Here is a 17,272-nt window from a genome sequence, read left to right on the forward strand (position 1 = left end):
AACAGACCCTCGTGGTCAGGTTGATCGTGCTCCGGCGTGGTCAATAACCTCTCGGAGTTGGTTTAGCGATTTCTAAGGCGCGACGTCCTCGCACGTTCGTAGTCGGATCGTCAAAGTCGACTTCCACCAAAGCGATATCCATCATCTCATCGAAAGACGGGACACCTTTGCCTCTATCAGCGGGTTACGATGTCGTTCACTGCTGGAAACCACCAGCGACTCAATTCACCGGCAATAACTTCGGCTCTGACGTGGGGTCAAATGAATGTGATCATGGCTATACGAGTAAGCCGCCTGCTGAGCCACCACCGTCTGAAGAAGCTCCACTGCCTTTCGAGCCTCGACCGCTGCGAGAGACTCGCCTTCCACTGTGATGTAGGGTAGAACCCTAGATGCCCAATCTTTCATAGTTGGTGGGGATCCTACGAAGAACGCGAAGAACATGAGTGGAAAAACGAGGGGAACACGAGGGAAAACACAAGAGAAATCACTCAGCCAACAAGATTTGGTCACACATATGCTAGATCCTCGAAACATAAAGAGTGATACACGATTAAAGGTCAACAAAGGACGATACAAAGGTCTTCTTCGTGAGGAGGTCTTGAAGGGTCTTCCCGTGATGGGGTCTTGAATCCACTTGGGGGATCTTCTCCAAAGAGGTCGTGAGCTCCAAGGAGAACTAACGAAGTGGATGAGCAAAGCACTATCTCAAATATGAGCTATCACAATGCTAACCCTAGAAAGAGGGCAGAGGAGGAGTATATCTAGTCTAGGGGGCGAAGGGGTACATGGGCCTCGGCCCTTTACACTGTGCGCAGACAGGGGTGGCCGAACATCCAGGCGTCGGGCCGGATGTTCGGGCGCTCACGAGGCGCCGGATGTCCGGGCTGTCGGGCCAGATGTTCGGGGTGGCCTGGCGCCAACTTGGATCTCCCTGGATAGGGGCTGGTCCAGATGTCCGGGCGTCGGCTGGATGTTCGGGGCGTCGTGAGGGGCCGGATGTCCGGGGTTGTGGCCGGATGTCCGGGCTGGCGGGTCAGGTTTCAGTACTCCCTCGACGACTTGTCCGAATGTCCGGGTTTTGAGCCGGATTTCTGGGGTGATGGGCCGGATGTCCGGTCCCTGTAGCTTTGGCTGATGGCCCTTGGCTACAGGTGACACCTCCAGGGGCCGGATGTCCGGGGCCATGGCCGAATGTCCGAGACCTGGGAGTTGTTCTTGTCTCCTTCCGTTGGTTCTCTTCATCCGTGGACTTGGGAGCTTGACCATCTTCATGTGCATCCTCGGGAGGGTTCTCTTGGTACCTAATCATGCACACCATTCCAAACTTAGGTAGTAGCCATGTCTCGAGTGGATCATATGAGATATCACCATGGAAAGCAGTCACCTCGGTTTCTAGAGCTCTAGCTCGTGCTCGCGTCATGGGTCCTCTTGGCACTTGGTGAGATGATGGTAGGTCCATGGGGATGACCATAGGATGCTTCGCATCATCTCCCCTCCCTTGGGAAAGATCCGACTTCGGATCAAAATCCCCATCACCAATGTACGGGGAGAGATCTTTGATGTTGAAGATGCCGCTCACGGAGTACTTGCGTTGTTGTTGTAGCATTCAAGCACCTTGAAGGGTCCATCGGCTTGTGGTAGAAGTTTGGACTTGCGTTCGTTGGGGAGACCTTAGAGAATCGATCCACAACAACAAACACGGAATCCTTTCCATATTGAGTTCTAGGCAAACCAAGTACAAAGTCCATGCTAATGTCTTCCCAAGGTTGATAAGGAAAAGGAACGGGCGTGTAAATACCATGGGATTGAGCTTTTGACTTAGCTTTGCGACGTTAGAGCATCGGTTGGTGAAGCGTGAGACGCGCGGAACATCTTGGGCCAAAACTAGTTCTTGGAGAGCGTAGCGAATGTCTTGTCGCGTACAAAGGGTCCCATGAGTCCGCCTCCATGAGCCTCTTGCAAAAGGAGAAAACAAAGAGAAGACTTGGGAATGCAAAGTTTGTTAGCTCTCATAAGATAATCATCCTTGATGTAATATCGTTCCCAAGATGTATGCATCAAACACTTAGCATAAGGAATAGCAAAAGTAGGATCATTCACATACAAGTCTTTGATGTGCTCAAAGCCAATGACATTCAATTCAAGTTTAGTGACAAGCATGGATATGCGGGAAAGAGCATCCGCCATAACATTTTCCTTACCTTTGATGTACTTGATGACATAAGGAAAAGACTCATTGAATTCACTCCATTTAGCATGACGCTTGTTCAACTTAGTTTGACCCTTAAGTACTTAATCGTTTCATGATCGGTATGAATGATAAATTCATGAGGACAAAGATAATGTTCCCATTCACGCAAAACTCGCACTAAAGCATATAGCTCTTTCTCATAGATGGGATAATTGAGTTGCGCTCCGGAAAGTTTCTCATTAAAATATGCTATGGGGCGCTTTTCTTGCGTTAACATACCTCCTATGCCATTACCACTAGCATCACAATGAATTCCAAAAGGTTTGTCAAAGTTGGGTAATGCAAGCACGGGAGCATGAGTAAGCAAATTCTTAAGCTCATTAAATGTGGTGTCTTGGGATGGTCCCGAAACAAAAGGCGCATTTTTCTTACTGAAATAATGCAAAGGCGAAGGCTAAAATCCTTCACAAATCTACGATAGAAACCGGCTAAACCAAGAAAACTACGCACTTGTTGCAAGTTGGTTGGTTGAGGCCAAGTTTTAATAGCATTGATCTTAGATTCATCTACATGAACACCCTTAGAAGACACAACGAAACCCAAGAAAACAATCTTATCAACACCAAAAAGGCATTTGTCCATATTAGCATAAAGTCGCTCTTCCCTAAGGATTTGCAACATGGTTCTAAGATGGGTGACATGATCTTTGAGAGATTTGCTAAAGACAATAATATCATCAAAATAGACCACAACAAATACACCAATATAGGGACGAAGAACAAAGTGCATGACTCGCATCAAAGTACCGGGTGATTCGGATAAACCCATTGGCATAACTAGCCATTCATATAACCCAAATTTGGTCTTAAATGCGGTTTTCCATTCATCACCTTCTTGGATGCGTATTTGATAGTAGCCACTCTTAAGATCATTCTTAGAGAAAATGGTGGCTCCACTAGGCTCATCAAGCATATCATCTAAGCGTGGAATAGGGTAACGATATCTAACGGTGATAGCATTGATGGGACGGCAATGGGAAACCATGCGATAAGTACCGTCTTTCTTTGGAACAAGAATGACCAGAACGGCACAAGGGCTCAAGCTTTCACGTACTAGATCGTTGTCGATGAGTTGTTATACTTGCCATTGGATCTCCTTAGTTTCCTCGAGGTTGACGCGGTAGGGAGCCTTGTTAGGTAGAGGTGCTCCAGGGATGAGGTCGATTCGGTGTTCAATGCCTCGTAGTGGGGGTAGACCCGGAGGTAGCTCGTCGGGGAAAACATCTTGGAATTCCTGCAAAAGAGAAGACAACACTAAAGGTAGATTGTCAGAGGTGTTAGTTGACGGCGCCTCATCCTTGCACACAAGCACATAGTGCATAACACATGATGGGTTCTCACACACTTCTCTCATCTCACTTTTGGTGGCAAATAGGACTAAGTTTTTCTTGTCGCTCATCGTGGAGGCACTCGATTTTGGCTTGTGGTGCTCACTCTCTTTTGGGTGGGTCACTCTCTCACTCTTTTCTCCACAATGGGTGGCTTGCTTGTCGGCGATCACTTGACTTGGAGACATAGGTCGTAGCACATACTCCTTTCCTTTCATCTTGAAGCTATAATGATTGGTACGCCCATTGTGGATGACGCCGCGGTCAAATTGCCATGGTCGACCAAGAAGGAGGTGGCAAACGGACATCAGGACGACATCACACTCCAAAGTGTCTTCATATGCTCCAATTTTGAAGGAAACTTTGACCGTATGTTCAACTTGGATAGTGCTGGAATTGCTTAGAGGGGTGTGGGTGCTTCATCTTGACCAATTGGAGCTTGGAGCATAGTTCTTCACTTTTCAAATTGTGACAACTCCCTCCATCAATGATGATCTTGACGGACCTTCCTTGATGCTGGCCTTGGTGTGGAAGATGTGGCACCTTTGTTCTTCGTCTTGTTGATGTTGAAGAGTCAAGACTTTGGAAACAACGAGAGCGGGACTCGAATCCTCATCACAAAAGACTTGATCATCTTCATCTTCGTTCACGCGCCGGTGCATGGCCACTTGCTCAAGGGCTTCCATCTCCTCTTCGCTCATGGAGTCATAGGTTCCGTCGTCGTTGAGGGTCATGGTGCGCTTGTTGGTACACTCAAAGGACTTGTGGCCTCGGTCGTCGCATGTGAAACACTTGATGGAACTTGTCTTGATGGTCTCATTGGTTGGAGTAGATGATGAAGCACGCGGTTTGAAGTTGATTGTAATAAGAGGACGACTTGAGGTTGTCGAAGTTTTCTTATCACTCGACTTGTCGCCATTTCTTGTAGATGGTTTGGTTGAGGTAGGAGTTGTTGGAGTCGTTGAAGCTTGGGTGTTGGAAAATCCGTAGCTCTTTGAAGAGTACTTGGCGTACTTGAAGTCATCTTGCACTTGATGTTCCGCTTTGGTAGCTTGATGCATGAGCTCAATGAGGTTGGAGTATGGTTGGAAGTCGGCAATCTTCTTGATGGGATGATTGAGGCCATTCAAGAAATGGGCCATAGTTTGCTCATCATCTTCCGTGACATTGGCTCTTATCATGGCAATCTCCATTTCCTTGTAGTGTTCTTCAACGCTCTTTGTTCCTTGCTTGAGGAGTTGGAGTTTCTTGAAGAGATCGCGGTTGTAGTAGGTTGGCACAAAACGTGCGTGCATGACATCTTTCATTTCCTCCCATGTGGTGATTGGTGGTTCCCCTCTTGTTCCTCGACGCTCAAGGACTTGTTCCCACCATATGAGCACATAGTCTTGGAACTCAAGGGATGCCATAGCGATCTTCTTCTCTTCCACATAGTTGTGCAAACGAAAGATCTTGTCGACCTTCAATGCCCATGAAAGGTACTCTTCGGGATCATTGCTTCCATTGAACTTGGGCATGGTGAACTTGAGCTTTCCATAGCGTTGCTCTTCATTGTGTTGTGGTCGAGGGTCATGATGATGCCCTTGACGTGGAGGATTTTCAACCTCATATTGCTCTTGGCGTGGAGGATTTCCAACGTCATCTTGCTCTTGATGAACTTGAGGTTGTGGAGGAGCTTGTCGATCTTGTGGAGGAGCTTGAGGAACTTACGATGCACTCTTGCTTGGTAGTTTCGCTCTTGAATTTCTTCGTGTAGTGCTTCCTCTTGATTGCGCCTATCTCGGTTGCAGTTGGCAATGGCTCGACTTGATTCTTGAAGGGCACGTTGTGCCTCAAGAGCTTGTGCTTCACGTTGTTGTTGTTGAAGACGTTGAGCCTCGGTGTCTTGTTCATCTTGATGTTGTTGCGCTCGCTCTTCCTCTTGGTGACATTGACGTTGTCGTTCTTGAGCTTGTGCAAGAGGAGCTTGGTGTTGGCGATGACGATGTGCTTGCTCAACGAATTGCTCTTGTGGATGATTGCTGTGTAGAGGATTGCGAGTTGCTTGACGGTCTTGGCGCGCGGCTCAACGTAGAGTGTTTGATGTCGGTGTACTTGAGCTGGAGAAGGTGTCGTCAGAGTGTCGACTCGAGCAGCTTCGTCTTGAGTAGGACGAAGTGGTAGAATGGTGGTTCACCAACAAGGCATGAATCTTGTCCATTCTTGCATCATTCTCTTGTTTGTGAGCGTCGAGCTTGTTGTCGAAGTAGTCTCTTGTTCATTGCTCGGAGAGTCACAAGTCAGTGGCGAGATTGTCGATGCGGTTGCTCATTGCTTGTTGTTCGTGATGCAAAGCTCTTTGTACACCAAAGAGGTGGCTCTTGGTGACATAGGATGACATGTCGTCATCTTGCTCGATGAAGAGTGGGTTGGTAGAAGAACTTTGCCTATCCATCATTCAAAGCAAAATATGTGAGTGGGAGAAAGAGAAGAACTTATACCAAATGTACCTTGACCGATGTTGAAGATGGATCAATGATCACTCAAATGTAGAACAAGGAAATAGCACAATTGGTTCCAATTCTTGTCGGTTCTCACACCTACACAAGTAAAAGCTTATGGTGGAGCTCGGTTAGGATGGTGGCACAAAATTTGATGCAATTGTTAGTGAGCTTCAATAATGTTGGAAAAGATTCACAAATTTGCAAATGCAACAAGTAGACCAATAGAGAGATATGGTACACGGAAACACACACGCAAATAGATAAGTGGGGTCGTGCAACCAAGGAATGAGCCAAAATGTGGAATCCACAAAAATGCTCTTGTTGCACAACAGTAGAGAGATGCTAGCATGATTGCACAATAGGCGGATACGGAACTTGTGCACAACCTACTAAGCAAAATGCAACGAATTCTATCCCAAGTATGCTATATGTATGGTATTACGATGGTATGATCCAAGATGATCAGATATGACAATCTTAATGTAGTATGATGCTATGGTTCTTGCTTATAAGCTCTTTGCTTATCTTTCCTTCTTGCTTAAAAGCTTGTTTGGCTCTTTCACTTTTGAGCTATTTTCTCATGCAAAACTTCACGAACCAAGATAGCAATTGTGTATATGCAATGACAACTCTGTGACACAAAAGATGATACCAAGATATGCACCACTATGATATGGTATGTATGCTATGTGGAGTATGATCACTAATGTGCACAAGTCACGTTGCTGGCAATACTCAAAGGCTAGTATCGATGGGTAAGCAACGCAAAAGTAAGGCTATGGTGACTATCAATGTAATGGCAAGGAATGTACCATGAAAGGATACCACGATACCAAGATGAAAATAGAGGTTACCATTCTTGCTTACGGTCGAGGTGTCAAAATTGTGTAGCGGTCGATGTCGGAGATGATGATGAGTCCTTGACAAAGATGAGCGGTGGTGACGTTGATGTCGCATCGTACCTATATAGCCGAAACACAATAGGACACGGGAACCACAACTCAAATTCCCAAAGATCAAAACGGATCAAAATTGTCGGAGTTGATATTGGGTGAGCGATGGTGGTGCTTGCGGAAAGCGGTGGTGGTATGCGGAAGTGATGGTGGTATGCAGAAGTGTATGTGGGCACCCGAACAAAATTTGGCGAAAGTTAGGCGGGAAACGGGGCGGTGGATGGAGTTTTTGTTGTCAGGGGTCGGATGTCTGGGCCTGTTGGCCGGATGTCCGGGGGTCACGGGTCGGATGTCAAGGCTCAGGATCCGTGGACGAACTCGATGTTCTCCGCGGGGAAAAGTCAAATCCGGGGCAAAATTCGGGGGATTTTGTGGAAGGAAATTGCGGGGATGGTGGGCGAAAGCTAGATCCACACGTGGCAATGCAAAGCCATGGATCAAATCCAACAAAACTTCATCAAACCAACAAATCACAAAAAAAATTGGGGCTATTTTTGGTGGTGATTTTCGAAACTGGGGAAGAACATAACAAAATCAAGCTAGAAAAAGAGGGGTAGGGGCTCCAAATACGTGATCAATGTGGCTCATGATACCAAGATGATGTAGGGTAGAACCCTAGATGCCCGATCTTTCACGATTGGAGTGGATCCTACGAAGAACATGAAGAACACGAGGGGAAAAACGAGGGGAACACGAGGGGAAACACAAGAGAAATCACTCAACCAACAAGATTCGGTCACACATATGCTAGATCCTCAAAACACAAAGAGTGATACACAATTCAAGGTCAACAAAGGATGATACAAAGGTCTTCTCCGTGAGGAGGTCTTGAAGGGTCTTCCCGTGATGCGGTCTTGCATCCGCTTGGGGGATCTTCTCCGAAGAGGTCGTGAGCTCTGAGGAGAAGTAACCAAGTGGATGGGCAAAGCTCTATCTCAAATATGAGCTATCACAATGCTAACCCTAGAAAGAGGGCGTAGGAGTATATATAGTCTAGGGGGCGAAGGGGTACATGGGCCTCGGCCCTTTACATTGTGCGCAGATAGGGGTGATCGCATGTCTGGGCATCGGGCCGGGTGTCCGGGCGCTCGCGAGGCGCCGGATGTCCGGGTTGTCGGGTCGGATGTCTGGGCTGGCCTGGCGCCGTCTTGGATCTCCCTGGATAGGGCTGGTCTGGATGTCCGGGCGTCGGCCGGATGTCCGAGGCGTCGTGAGGGGCCGGATGTCCGGGGTTGTGGCCGGATGTCCGGGCTGGCGGGTCAGGTTTCGGTACTCCCTGGACGACTTGTCCAGATGTCCGGGCTTTGAGCCGGATTTCCGGGGCGACAGGTCAGATGTCCGGGCTGGCCGCCGGATGTCCGGGCCCTGTAGCTTTGGTTGTTGGTCCTTGGCTGCAGGCGACACCTCCAGGGGCTGGATGTCCGGGCCCATGGCCGGATGTCCGGGACCTGGGAGCTGTTCTTGTCTCCTTCCGTTGGTTCTCTTCATCCGTGGACTTGGGAGCTTGACCATCTTCATGTGCATCCTCGGGAGGGTTCTCTTGGTACCTAATCATGCACAACATTCTGGACTTAGGTAGTAGCCATGTCTCAAGTGGATCATATAAGATATCACTAAGGAAAGAACTCACCTTGGTCTCTAGAACTCTAGCTCGTGCTTGCGTCATGGGTCCTCTTGGCACTTGGTGAGACGATGGTAGGTCCATGGGGATGACTGTAGGATGCTCCGCATCACACTGGAGGAACCGCCAGCCGTGAGGCCGTAGCAATCATGTTGTCCAAAGGGTTAGAGAAATGACCCGGAGGCATTGAGATCGCTGAGGTGGGGTTAAATCTACACAGGGCGGGTCCATTGGGGGGGCTGAGCCGCCCCCCAGTCACAGGTGCCTCAGGGGCCCGGGTCACGCCGGGCGGGTTACTTGGCCCTGTGTCGGGCATGATGAAGAGGTTTCTTCCTTCAAATTGCCGAGGCAAACGACTCTGGTGCCTCCTACGTAAGACAGCGTTAGATGCATTCTGATCCAGACTCAAACGAAAAGCCTCAGCACGAACTCGCTGAGACTCGGCTTCCAAAGCGAGTCGATCTGTTGCCATCCTGGCATTCTCAGCATTGAGCTCCTCCTTAGCCTGAGCTATCTCATCCCACAGTTTTGCAACGTCCACCTTATGTTGTGCCTAAGTTGTCAGGGTTACTTCCATGGTTAACAAAGTTGCCAAAGCCTCCAAGAGCTCGGATAAAACCTGAGCCGGCGGGCGCACGGGGCCACTTGCCCCGACCGTTGCAGCGGTCGTTGAACTTGAGGTCATAGCTGCAGCAGTTGATGAATTCAAAGCCTCTTGTGTACCATCCATGAAGATGGCTGCCCTGCTTGACGGCTCATAGGAGTCTGGAATACTGTCACCATCAAAACAGCCCCCAAGCCCGCCGTCTTGCAGTCGATAGATTGAATCGGTCTCGCCGATTAAAGACTCATCACCTGAATAGATGGTCATCTATCCACCGGACACAAAGTCCTCTTCACGATCTGCCCCATGGATGAAACCAACGAAGGCACACTTTCATGCGGGTTGAACTTCGGTGGGTCTTGTGCACCGAGCTGTTTCAACGATCTTAGAACAGGTGACTGGCTCAGGATCTAATTCGTCGATCGTGTCGATGAAGACTTGAATTCCGCCGAAGGGGACCCGATATCCATACTCGATTGAATCGGCCTCGGGACCCTAGCCAGAGTCGTCGATGTAGATCTTGCCACAACGGCTCTTGGTCATCCGGCCCACGGCGTATCCCTTGATCCTGAGAACCTTCCCTAAAAAGAACTCAAAACCACCGTGCTCAGGCCCCACGGTGGGCACCAACTGTCGTGGTTTTGTCACGGCAGATGTCCGAGTGAAAGTACTTAGGTGTGGAGCCATCGCAACTAGGTTAGCTTGAAGGGGTTGAACAGGAAAAAAGACACAAAGAGTTTAACCAGGTTCGGCCCCTCGCGGTGGAGTTAAAAGACTACTCCTGTTTTTAGTCGTGTTGCTTGGGTTTCGATTACAAGGGAGCGGATGCGCTTGACCTCGTTCTCGATTGCTTGTTTCTTTTTTTAACCCGCCGCCAGGTCTCACCTTTATATACACAGGTGGAGACCAGGCGGCTTACAGAGTCCCAGCGGCTCACACATCGTGACCGACTCGGTTTGTAACTAATCCTTGCCTTACAATACAAGTTAACATCTGGCGGTTCATAGGTCCCGGTTTCGGGCCTTATCCAGGCCCGCCTCCATGAGTCTCCATCTTCACGCCTTGGGCTTCTTTGGACTTCTTCACAATGAACTGCCAACGGTATAACCCGGCCCCTCCTGGGCGGGTCATACTTTGGAGTTATATCCCCAACAAGCATTAAGCATAGAAAAGTCATAACAACATCAATCTCAGAACATGGTGCATACTAGGGATCAAGCCCTAACAAAACTAACTCGATTACATGATGAATCTCATCCAACTCCTCACCGACGAGTGAGCCTACGAAGGAATTACTCACTCCCGGTGGGGAGCATCATGGAATTGGTGATGGAGGACGGTTGGTGATGACGAAAACCAAAGATTCCCCTCTCCGGAGCCCTGAACGGGCTCCGGATCTGGCCTCCCGATGAAGAACAAGAGGGGGTGGCGGCTCCGTATTGTAAAATGCGATGAAACTTCCTCCTATATTTTTCTGGAAAAATAGGATTTTATAGCGTCGGAGTTAGGGACAGCGGACCCGAGGGCCCCATCACCCACCAAGGCGCCAGAGGGGGGCATGCCCTGGTGTCTTGTGGGAAGCCAATGCACTCCCTCTAGTGGGTCTTGGTTCCAGTATTTTTAATTCATTGGGAAATAATTCTCAAAAGGTTTCGTCCAAATCGAGAACTTTTATTTCTGCACAAAAAAACACCATGGTAGTTCTACTGAAAACAGCGTCAGTCCGGGTTAGTTTCATTCAAATCATGCAAATTAGAGTCCAAAACAAGAGCAAAAGTGTTAGGAAAAGTAGATACGATGGAGATGTATCAACCAATTGAGATAGTGATGAAGATGGTGACGTCGAAAAAATCTGACCCGACGATCAAATCGTCCGAATCCGATCTAAGCTCCCATCGTAACGCAACGACTACATAGCAGGACCTTGCATGGGCCACCAATGATGGAGTCCCGAACTGATAGTCTGTGTGATGGTAACACAGACACAAGATTTTACCCAGGTTTGGGCTCTCTCGAAGAGATAATACCCTACGTCCTGCTTTGATTGTATTGATTTGGCGTAGTACGGATTACATGTTGATCTACCACGATATCATTGTGTGTATCATCTCTAAGATGTGGTGAGATTGTCCTATAGACTAGCCCAGCCTCGGTTTACATAAGATATCGGAGGCCTGTGATAACATGAGTCCTAGTCGGCTGCGTCGGTGGAGAGGAGTCCTCCATGAATAAGAAGTCCTTGTCTTGAATGGCAAGACTTATGGAACCCTCCTTCTATGCATCATGATCCTTCTATTTGTCATGGCCTTCTTGACGTGCCCCCTTAATGAACAGCCATGGGGGTCCTCAGCCCGGCCCACCTGGCCGGGAGACATCATAGTGGACACACCATCACCTGGTACAAGCGCTTGCGCTCGTACCAATAGTCGTCTTGTATTCTGTAGCTGCTGGCGCAAAATCTTCCAATATGGGGTTGCTTGAAATGGCTTGATTTCTTGTATTATTGCTTGGTTTCCTTTCAAAAATGTATTTTCCTGTCAAACAATGGAAAAACAAGTGTTCTTCTTTCTCGAAAGATTAGTGTTGGAAATAATCGATAAATACCGAAAGCACGGTGAAAACCAAGTCAAAACTCCTCATGAAAAGTGATAAATTCTCAAGCCATCAGGCACCATCATTATGGTGCGGCATCTTTGTGTGAGTTGTCTAGTCGAATGTCGCCACAACAGCCACCACATGCACGCCTTGCGTGGGGATCAGGAAGGTCTTGCCTTCGGACAATGCACTCGGGTGGATCCCCTCGATTGATCGCAACTAATGCATGTAGTTGATGGGATGTTGCAGTCAAGATTCTGTCTAACAATCGCGACCTTTCGCCCAATGTGAAGACCGCTTTGACCGACAATTGATGGTGTCAAGCGGTGTGGAATGCAATCGGTGGCACAAGTTGGTTCCCTAACCATATGCCCCAGTCTGGAGACTCGGTTCTGAAGGTGAAGATCGGGAATGATCCTCTTTTGGACAACTGGCAATGACCTACATGGATATGACCAACCGTTCCTCGATGTGAATCAAAATTCATGATACATTTACCTACAAACCACATGCAAAGCTCTGAGATCGACACATTGGGTACCACTGAGGCCTTATTATAACATGCATGTTACTGTAACCTTTTATAGGGTTGGTAGAGTCCATCAAGGCCTTTCCTGAGGCGACTCAGTGTGTAGTCCATTCCTTCAAATAAAATCTCCTCAATCTGTAGGAGTTGGCGCCATCAGCGAGACCTTGAGGGACTCGAGGGCTACTGACGACGGGATCCCTCGGGGTAGGTGATGTGGAGTATCCTACGGACGTCGCCATGTCAAGAGTCCGTTTGGCAAGTGACATGTGCGACATCTACATCACACACATAAAGGTGAATCATCTCCTTTACACGTGTTCATTTGACCCCTTTGAGAATGGTATATTACTAGATTCCTATCGTGTGCATGCCTAGGTATTATCGGAGCTTCGTGGACGATGAGGAGGAGTGCAAGCACCAAGGTACGACTACACCATCTGCGAGGGAAACTTGGAAGCGGAGATGGAAGAAGACGGAGCACAACAAAAGCTACAGTCACCAGACATCGGATGATCCACTGGACGTTCGGCCCGACCACACTTAGCCAACCAGAAGGCCAACAGCTGACGAGCTCTACAGCGGTCAGATGACCGACAAACCACCGGACGTCCGACATGTCCTAGCGCCCAGACGTCCGAGCTCCACCAGAAATCCGGCATCACCTGTCCAGAAGCAAATTGATGGAAGTCCACACGCACCAGACATCCAGACCTGGGCCACCGAAAGTCCGACATCCAGCGAAAATCTGGCGCCACTTCACCCGAGAAGAATCAACGAACATCCAGCGCCCTCCAGACATCCAGTCCCTCGCGAACCACCGGACATCCGGTAACTACATGTGTGAAAAGTCGGGCCCGAGGCCCATGTATCCCTCTCCCGCTTACCCCTTCGTGGATTGTACTATAAATACCCACCCCCGCCCCTGTTCATTTCTAGGAATAGCTAACATTAGAACTACACTAGAACTTAGCTGATGTACCCCATGGTGGGATCTAGCTCTCCTATGGAGATCAAGACCTCTTAGGAAAAGAACCATCCATGGTTATCAAGACCTCCACTTGTGGAGAAGGATTCCCATCATAGAATCATAAAGACCTCCTTGTTCTAGGACTTGGGGAAGAACTATCTTGTTCCATCTCACTCATTGGATGATTTGGATCAGGGACCTATCTATGTGTATCTCTATTTGCATCTATGTGTGTGATTTGTGTTCCCTTCATGATTCCCTTTGTGTTCTTCGTGTTCTTTCTTGAATCCACCTCCAATTCGTGACTACCGGGTCACCATACGGTTTGCCCTCCCTTGAAGAGGATTCGGCCCAACATCCCAAATTGTCCGAGTCTTCACAAAGAGAATCACTCGGCTAGGCCGACATAATAAAACCCATCCACCAGCGTGCGCACGTTGTTCATCCGACTGAACCAGACGAGGGGCATTGATGACCGACATTACCAATGATGCCATCAAATCTAGTTATATCGCGACACCATGAAGAAACATGTAACGGCCAACTTTTATTGTGGTTGTTGTATCCCGTGCTTCCCCACCCCTATATAAGGCAAAGCGGGGGTAGATTCTAGACAAGTTCCACAAGCTCAATAGGTACAACAAGATCACCCGCAAAAAAGGTACAACAAGATCACAAGGTACACATATTGCAACCTTCATGTTCACACAAGAGAAAAGCCATCTAGCAGGAGTAAGGTGGTACGGGTAGAAAAGGCGGGCGGGTAAGACATCCACTGTGTGAAATCCTGTTCTAGATCATCCACATGCGCCTTGCCTTCATAAAATCCTCAAATCATGAATATTGTTGTGAAATCCCCGCCACAAAATGTAAATATGTTATTTGCATTCTAGATATGAAATTTGCTCCCCTAAATGCATTCTTAATTTATTGAAAATATATATTTACTAAAACTTTGCAAATAGTACGTTCTCTATGTCATATTCACATGGGCTTTAAGAAGAATTTTGTGTGTGTGTGTGTGTTCAAATGCAACTTTAATCACTAATTTCTATCGAATATATAAAAAAGAATTCTTCCAAAAAAATCATCAAGGGAAATATTTTTCAAAAAAAAACTATTAATAATATTTTTGAATTCTAATTCATAATATTAAAATTATATATTTAGTCGAAAGTTTACATGCTTGACTCAGAGCATCTCCAACAGCCGCGCCAAAAGACACGCGCGCGGCCCGGTTTCGCGCGCTCCAGCGGTGGCGGCATACTAGCGCGCGCGGGAAGCGTTTGCGCGCGTGGGAGAAAGCGGTAGCTGGCGCGCCACTTCGCGCGTGCCTATAAAATCCGGCGCTCGCCACACGCTTCACCACACTGCCACGCGCCCTTCCCCTCGCCACCTCGCCGCTTCCAGTCTTTCTCGCCGCTTCCACAACGCCCCGCCACCACCGCGCCACCATGCCGCCGCCCCGCCGGGGTTCTTCGGGCTACCGCGGTGTCCGCGAGCGCCCCAACGGCTGGTACTCCGCCGAGATCCGATCCGACGACGTCCGGCTCGGCCTCGGCTCCTTCCGGACTGCGCACGAGGCGGCCCGCGCGTACGACGCGGCAGCGTGGCGCTTGGAGAGGCCCTCGTCGCAGATGAACTTCCGGGACGTCTTCACGCGTGAGCAGGCGCAGCGCGTCACCCCTCCGCCTCGTCTCATCACGGACCAGGACCGTGTGGACCACGTTCGGCTGCAGCGCCGCCTCCTCGTCGCCGAGGAGGATGAGCGAGCCATGGCGGAGTGGCGCTGGCGCCACCCAGAGGACGTCGCCACCGAGAACGCCTTCTGGGCAGAGAGGACGGCAAGGCGCCGCGCGGAGCATGCCGACAGGCGTCGGCGCAAGGCACTGGCCTTATCGCAGTGCGATATCGTCGAGGCAGGCGGGAAGTCGATCTTCTCCCCAACGATGAACGTTGGGATGACATGTGGCTCGATACCTTGGACAACACCACCGAGAATGATGATGGTGATGATGATGACAGCTGGGAGTCATCGTAGTTTAGTTGCACCGTACTTTTTCTATCTAGTTGGACTGCAGTTCTATCTATATATGCTTCAGGAACTATGTAAAATATCTTTGTATCCTTTTTTATCTATGCTATGAACTATGTATTTTTTTTCTATGCAAAGTTATTAAAAAATGTTTGTGCGAGAGTGTGCGCGCTGCATTTTAGCGCTGCCGCTGGAGCCAGCGCTGCACGCCGCGCGAAACCTGCAATGGGCGCGCCGTAAACCAGAATTTAGCGCGCCACGCGTTCGAAGCCTGTTGGAGATGCTCCCAACATATGTCCAAAACATGTAAATTTTATTTCTTTTTGAAACTTCCAAAACGTCATTAATCTACTTATGGACATTTCAGTATCACTTATCCGGTCAACCGCTCAGCCTACGCAAATTTCATTCGGTGGATGTATTTGATGAAGGAAGGTGGTCACATTCTTGTCCGTGACGTCCTTTTTTTTTCCTTTAGAGGTTGTTCATTATAAAGGAAGGTGATCACATTCTTGTCCGTGACGTCCCTTTTTTCCTGGTAAACGTTTGCAATCGGCGAACCGGCCGAAATTGGGCCGGTCGCCTCCTCGCGCAACGCACATCCACCTGGACCCACGCACCCATAAAAAACCTGCACCCACGCGACCGCTTGCCCATTGCCCTCCACAGAAATCTTATCGCCACCCCACGCGAGATCTATCCAGTTCCTTCCCCTGTCGCCGTTCTCTCTCTCCGCCTCTCTGAATCCTCGACATCCCGGCGACTACAGTTGAGGGCGCGGAGCCATGCAAGCGGAGTGTTGCGTCCATGGACAAACTCCACCCCCTTCTCATTCCTGCAGTCATGGATGAACTCCATCCCCTTCTTCACCCACACTTAGCCCTCTTTTTTCCCTCAACTGTTGAAGAAGTTGCAACCGGCCATGAAAAAGTTGCGTCCACAGTGGGAGGTGCTGGAACCTGCCAGGGAAAAAGCTACAACCACATCAATTTGAGGTGCTGGATTTGGTAATTTTTCTGCTGGAATCGCACTCTGTTTTGCTGGAACCGTATGTTCTTTTTGCTTCTAGACGACTACTGTAGTTTTTGTTGCTGAGATTTGTTTGCTACAATCACATTAATTTTCGCTACCACCATCTTCGATTTTTGCTGGAACCAATCAATTTTTTTGCTACCACCATCTGAGTTTTTGCTGCAACCAATGTTCTCAATTGCTACATCCATTACATGACATGCATCACGGTGTCATGTAATTTGCTGGAACCAGCTACAAAATTGCTCCAAGTGGCATGATTTTTTGTTGGAACCAGCATTTCTTTTTGCTGGAACTAGCTAATTTGTTTGCTACAAATCGACTACTGAAGTTTTTTTGCTTCCGAGATTTTTGCTGGAACCATCATTATTTTTTGTTGGAACCGGCAAATCCTTTTACTTCAACCCAATACTGGAGGTTTTTATTGCTTTTTTGGCTAGACATGGTGGTGCAAGTCGATGTCGGCGGCGAGCCGGAGACGGGGACCCTGGGATGCGGCAACCATGGCTAGAGGGCGCTGGAACCCTCCTCTGTTCAAGCTCTGCTGCAATCATGGTGAGCGGAGGCAGCAGAGGCAAGTGCCGGGCACGGCAGGCGAGCGAGGGTGACGGGCGCGGTGGCAACCAAGCATGGGAAGACAAGGACAAGCGCAGGGAGCCGGCGAGCGCAGCGCCCTTTTTTCCTTTAGAGGTTGTTCGTCATAACTGGCGAGCCAATAACTCGGTACTGTAAATCGGATGCTTAAGTGGCTTCAAACAGGAGGATACACATCTCTTGTCTTCCTTTTCTTTACTGTCATACGCCATTTTCTGACATATTCCCTCCATCCCGAATTGTATTTAGACGCATTTCACTGTGTAGATTCACTCATT

At 48.7% G+C, this 17,272-nt stretch overlaps 1 long non-coding RNA gene across 1 annotated transcript; it reads left to right on the plus strand.

Moving 5' to 3' along the window:
- Positions 1-15,981: 15,981 nt before the first annotated feature.
- Positions 15,982-17,270, plus strand: LOC119330998. The gene is made up of 2 exons (XR_005160351.1): positions 15,982-16,375; positions 16,841-17,270. It is a non-coding gene; the product is annotated as an uncharacterized LOC119330998 (long non-coding RNA).
- The last annotated feature ends 2 nt before the right edge of the window (positions 17,271-17,272 follow it).

The sequence above is a fragment of the Triticum dicoccoides genome, chromosome 1B (genome assembly GCF_002162155.2).
Source record: "Triticum dicoccoides isolate Atlit2015 ecotype Zavitan chromosome 1B, WEW_v2.0, whole genome shotgun sequence".
NCBI lineage: Eukaryota > Viridiplantae > Streptophyta > Magnoliopsida > Poales > Poaceae > Triticum > Triticum dicoccoides.